Genomic DNA, 6,444 nt, shown 5'->3' with positions numbered 1-6,444 from the left:
CTACTTATATTTATAGTATTTTTATGCTGAGTTGCTCATTGCTTTCATTTTCTTATATCCCTAAATTATAATCTAAACTACAAAAAATATTATAGTTTATCTATAGGATTATGATAAAAATAGAATCTAACAACAAATGAAATGTTATTTTAAGAATTAGAATCAATGTTATCGTAAAGCTTATTTTTAAAAAATAAGACGTTTTAGAAAATAGCAAAACTCTGTAAATTTTTATATCCAAATTTTAAAATATTTTTTCAGTCATTTAATATTTAAATGTTTTTAAATGATTTTAATGATTTTAATACAAAAAGTATTCTGTAATTGCTTTTAAAATGATTATATAACTATAATTTTAAGAGATGAGATGGAACCATAGCTTTTTTTACGATCTTGAATAATGATCTTTTGTGTATTTGTTGTAATTATGAAATACTCATATAAGGACAAAAATCTCTTTTTAACAATACCCATTGTAATTCACATTATTGATTAGAAAATCATTGTTATAATAAGTATATTTCAAGAACACACACTTCCAGTCAAAAACATCTACATGTCTATGGCCATGCCCCCCTGAAAAAGCCTGATCCTGTCTGATCTCAGAAGCTATGCAGGTTCAGGCCTGGTTAGTACTTGGATGGGAGACCACTTAGGAAGACCAGGTGCTATAGGCATAAAAAATAAAAAATAAGGGATTGTAAGCTGACAAGTTCCTTGCAATCTGTGAGGTCAACCAAGGGCTGCATCACCTAAAAAAAAAAAAAAATCTGCACATCGTTTAATGATGGAGGCCACTCTGCATTTCTCCACTGAGTTTATATACAAAAGACATGATCTGTCCTCACAAGGCAAGAGGATGTTATCACAATATTTTATTGCATCTTAGATTCACAAATCTCAGTATCTTCTCATGGTTTTTAATCTGGGATTTTCAATGATTGGGATGACTAGTATAGGTCAAGAGGACAGAAGTTGGCATCTTTAGAGCCAATTTTACTTAAAGGTTTAAAGAAAAATACTGAGAGTTTCTGTTCTGTCTAAAATTTAAAATAAATGAATAAATGAGTAATAATATATAACAAATAAGTAAACACATAAAAGAGAACTCTCTTAACAATACCAAGAACCATATTTGGGTGCGCAGTATTAGTTTGCGGGAAATGGATAGGAGACCCGAAGCCAGGATTATTCAAGCAGTTTGTATTTACGAAGGACATATTATAAAGAGACAAGTCTTGTGCGGCAAATGAGCTGTCACCACTCCTCCGCCCAAGAAAACAATGTAAATATTAGTTATACAAGGAAGCCCTCCTTTGAGTGTAGTGAAGTATCACAGTCAAAGGCCATAAACTACAAAGAGGCAACCTTATGGGGTAGAGGACAGGAACACTCTGACCTCCCTTTACTTTCTCCCTGCTCTCTCCTGCCAGATACCAATTGACTCAATCTAAATGAAGCAAAGTAAAGGAATTGTCCATACCCATCAGGTTCATGAGCCAGAGGAATGAGTTTAAAAATATGGTGTGTGGTCAGGATGAGTGATGTCTCCAGCTTTGTTCTTTTTTTCTCAGACTGGCTTTGGCAATTTGGGGTCTTTTGTGCTTCCATACAAATCTGATGATTTTTTGTTTTATTTCTTTAAAAAATACTGATGAGATTTTGATGGGGATTGTATTAAATCTGTATAATGCTTTAGGTAATAAGGTCATTTTAATTATGTTGGTTCTTCCTATCTAAGAACATGGAATATCTTTCCATTTCTTTGTATCTTCTTCAATTTCTTTTAATAGGGTCTTATAGTTTTTATCATATGGGTCCCTCACATGTTCTGTTTAATTTATTCCTAGGTATTTCATTCTTTTTGTTGCAATTGCAAAAGAAATTATTTTTCCAATCGTTTTCTGACAATTCAATTCTCGATGCATGTGTTTGTTAAAAATCACAGAACTGTACCACTAAAAGGAAGAATTTGAATGTATGTAAATTATACCTTAATAAAACTCACTTTAAAAAAATGTGGTGTGTGGGTCTGGAGGGACCAATAACAAAAACAGAGCCCAGAATATCTAAAAATATTTTGAATGAATGATAAATAATAAAAGATAAATTCTCACTTGTTAAAAAATATTGTGGAAAAACTAGTCATTTATTTCTCAAAGTAAATAAATGTATTAGATGTTTTATTTCTCTATAGGAAATTATGGTAATAAATATTTGTCATAATGGATTTTAACACTATTTGTATTTAAATATTGTTTAGGACAATAAATCAAATTTAGGGTTTAAATTTAGGGTTATTTTTATAATTTTCTTATAGACAGTCTCTAAGCTATTTCATACATTATTTTTTTTTTACTGCTTTTGATTAACTGGTGAGGTTCACCACATGCCGTTTTAAGGTAAAAATAGGAAAATTGCTTTACAAAGCAAGAAAGTTTATCATAGCCAATTAATAATGGCTCCCAAAATTAAAAATCAATAATGTATTTTGCAAAAGTTTCATTAAATTTTTAGTGATTTGTTTATGCTAAGTCTGTCAATATCGATCTTATTTGCCAAAACATAGCACACTTTAATATATGGCTAATTATAATCATAACACAGCTTAAAATGAACCAATCAAGAAAATAAATGAATATTTGTAAGTTAATGTGAAATGAAAAAGTTAATCATTATTATTGAAAATGATACAAATTCTCAAACTTATATAATTATACCTTCAGATAAATAGTATCATCTATTTGTGAGAGGCAGATATCATTGGATGAATTCAATGTGAATAATTATACACCTGCAAAAGATAATATTCTAAGATACAAGATCTAGTGTGATGCAATAGGCTATATAAAATAAAATATTACAAAATGTAGTGGCGTGACACTGGAAAATGTCTCTGCACACTTTGCTTTCAAGAAGAAATGTATTTGAGTCTACTTTTACATGACACAACTATTAAATAAAATGAAAAGTTACACTGTACTTTTAACTTCTTTCGGTACAGGTAGAAATTTCTTTAAATTTCTACAAAAGATTCCCAAACCAAGGAAAAGGCGTTAATTTGAATTATATTTTGGAAGTACATCAACAATTCTGAATAAAGTATTTCAGTTCTAAGTCAGGGAAGTAGGTTCCTAAGTAACTATAATTATAACGACTGTTTTTTGAATCTTACCTTGTAAGTAAATTCTTTTAACTGTAAAAGCGCAAAGGTTTCTTAAGTATTACTCTAAGTTACCCAGAATATTTTGAGTTGATTTAACTTCTGATCCTTCTCAAAGCTTGTTGACTTCATGCATTTTGCCCATTTCAAAAGTAATCCTCTATTATTAAGTACTATACAGGTATTTAGAATAAATAAATCAGTTTTATGGTGGCAAATATCTAATTTCAGATTTATTAACTTTTTAATTAGAGAAATAATATGTGATGAATAAAATCAGAATGGCCAGTATTTTTTATATTCAGAGGAAGTGGAGAGCATATTTGTTTAAACTCTCCTGTTTATTTCTAATAATTTGATAATTTGAGTATTAAAGAATGGACATTTTTAAAAGTAAAATATTTTAGTACTTTATTTTAATCCATTTTTAATTATATATATTTATATATTTCTCTTTATGACCAACTATGTCTTGGCCAAATTAAACTATTCGAGCAACCTTCTAAGTATTAAATAAATAAATATAAATTCATAAAACTAAATTTTAATAGCATATTAACAATTTGGTAGAAAATATTATCAAGCATGCAATTAAAATGTCTTGGCTTAATAAAAGTAAGACATAGAAACATGTATGCTTCTCCTAGTATTTTGATTTGAATTAGTTTTTTTCTCTACATAGAACAAAAATGTTTTTAACAATTACCTATTACCACACCATGACCACTAGATTCATCAAATGCTTTTTCAACCTAAGGCCAATTAGGGCTGTTGAGAATTTTTATACCAATATCATTGGATAAATCTCTCCTGTCTTAGCTTAGACTCTAAGCACTTTAAGCATTTTACTGGTGGCCCTGAAGGCTGCATTGGCAATACGCATTCTTTAACATTAGCCTTTGTCCTATTCATTAAAATTGTTAGGCTATTCTTGTTGGCATCCATATGTGTTTTTACATTATTCTTTAAAAACAAACAAACAAAAAAAACAGTTGTAGACTCTACAGGTTGCAATTTTGAACTGTCTTTGAGACTATATTTCTAGAATATCCTGGGATTCATTTAGTTTAAATGACAGAATTTTAAGCGTGACATATGAGACCACAGAGGTTTTCTTGTGAACTCAGTCATTTGATAAGTTCTGCTTAACTTGCCACTATTTCCTAAGAGAAATGTAGGGGGGCTATTGAGGAATGAGATGGAATACCTGAAAGGAGTATTTTTTTTTTCTTAAAGGAAAATTCATTATTTGATGGAAGTACTAAATACAAACAATTGAAATACTCAGAAATTCTTCAATCAACAAATCTGCAAGAGCCTAATTTGAACATTGTCCTAGAAAATGGTATGCAATTAAAGTATAAAACTGTCATGGATGCTGTTTTCATGGAGTATATCACCGAAGGCAAGTGACAGATGTTTATAAATAGTAATAGGCAAATACATATAGAATAACAACCTGTGTTCATTGCTGTAAACCAAACTCACAGAGTGAGATGAGTGTATACATCAAAGGAACTACCAAAGAAATTCCAGAAGGAATTTTCCCAGGCAATGACATTGGTACTATGTTCTGATCACTATGTAAGAGTTAACTAAATAAAATTTTGAAGGGAGCAGTCCAGGTAGAGGTCCCCAAGTTGCATAGAAGAAATATCAACCTAGACCTAAAGCTTGAAGCTGAAGGGTAAGGATGAGGAGTCTAAAGAGGTCTGAAGAGGATAGAGAAGATAGTTAAGAACCTGTGTCTGTATAGCAAGAAAATAGGAAGTCATAGAAGGGTTTCCAGCAGGAAGGTGACACATTCAGATTTGCATTTTGGAATATCACTGATTAGAGTATATGGATCAGATTACTGGGGACAAGTAGATGCCTATTTTTTGAACAAAGATGGTGGATTATTTTGAATAATTGTAATTATATTATGCAGATCTGGACAAAGAAATAATTTTTGGTTTCTCACGCTTTAAGTATATAATCAATTAACAATAATACATATATATATATATTTTTTTTTTCTCGCTAGGAGGAATGAGGTCACATATAAGATATATTTTAAAAATATTTTTATTTGTTTTGGATACTTTGAATTTAGAGGAAATAGTAATTTGTTAAGGAGATTAATTTAGGTAGTAGTGGCTAAAATCTTTGAGAACGAAAATAAAGTAAAAAAAATACCACTAACAACATGATTAAATGTGTAAAAGTTGTTGATGTGGGAAAATTAAATTTACTACATTTGGAAGGATAAATCGAAGTATAACATATGGGAAAGCCATTTGTTTTAAAGTTGCAAAAAAACAATCAGTTTAAAAAAATATTTTATATGAAAATTTCAAAATATTTGTGAGAAGAAAATAGAGTGTAATAAAAAAATATTTTATATGAAAATTTCAAAATATTTGTGAGAAGAAAATAGAGTGTAATAGACCTACCACAAAGATTAAATAATTTTCAATCCATGACAAGTCTTGTTTTTTCTATACACTACTTTTCATTCCCACTGCAGGTAAGTTTGAGGCAAATGGCAAAATTATATTAATTTATGTGTAAATATTTTATTATTTATTTATCTCTAAACTATAAGAATTCCACTTTTAAATCATAACTACTCTCATAATCCACAAATTCCTTTATCTGATATTACATACCAGTTGTGTTCACATTATTTCCTTAATTGAAACATAAATGACCCTTTTCTTTGTTAATCTAATACTGCCTTATAATTCAAAACTTTTGTACCTTGTTCTGGATGTTCCAAAAGACTTTGCATTCACTTTAAAGTCTATTTTACTAGAATGTGTCTCAGTGTTGGAAATTCTTTATTGGCTAACAGGGAACTCACAGTGCTCACTCATTATGTAGTTTCAAACATTTTTTATTTAACTTTAGGAAATTTTCTTGGATTATAATTTTTAGTATTTGTTCTATTCCATTTATTTGGTTATCTTTTTCAGGGAGGTCTATTATATATATTTTGTTTTATCTACATTCTAATTCTTAATTGAGTTTATTGACTTCTCTTTTTACCTCTTTCTTCAATCACCTCATTTCTGATCTTGTATAATTCTGATTTATATTGCTGATTTATATTTATATTTAATATATATTTATATTTATGAAATGATTTATATTTATGAATATAAATCATTAATATGATTTATATTCATAACCTCTGTCGTTTCCTTCTTAGCTCATTTTTAAATATTAGCCATATTTTTTATTTGCTTTGTGAGTATGAATTCCCAACATACTTTCTTTATTTGGAGGAGGTTAATCTC

The 6,444-nt window shown here is 29.1% G+C and overlaps 1 pseudogene; it reads left to right on the top strand.

Annotated features, from left to right (window-relative positions):
- The first annotated feature begins 558 nt into the window (after positions 1-558).
- On the top strand, positions 559-677 carry LOC120586393 (uncharacterized; annotated as a pseudogene).
- Positions 678-6,444: the final 5,767 nt, after the last annotated feature.

This window comes from Pteropus medius, unplaced genomic scaffold (genome assembly GCF_902729225.1).
Source record: "Pteropus medius unplaced genomic scaffold, Ma_sr-lr_union100, whole genome shotgun sequence".
Taxonomy (NCBI): domain Eukaryota; kingdom Metazoa; phylum Chordata; class Mammalia; order Chiroptera; family Pteropodidae; genus Pteropus; species Pteropus medius.
Note: the sequence above shows the minus strand (reverse complement) of the source record. Positions and strands in the feature narration are given on the sequence as shown.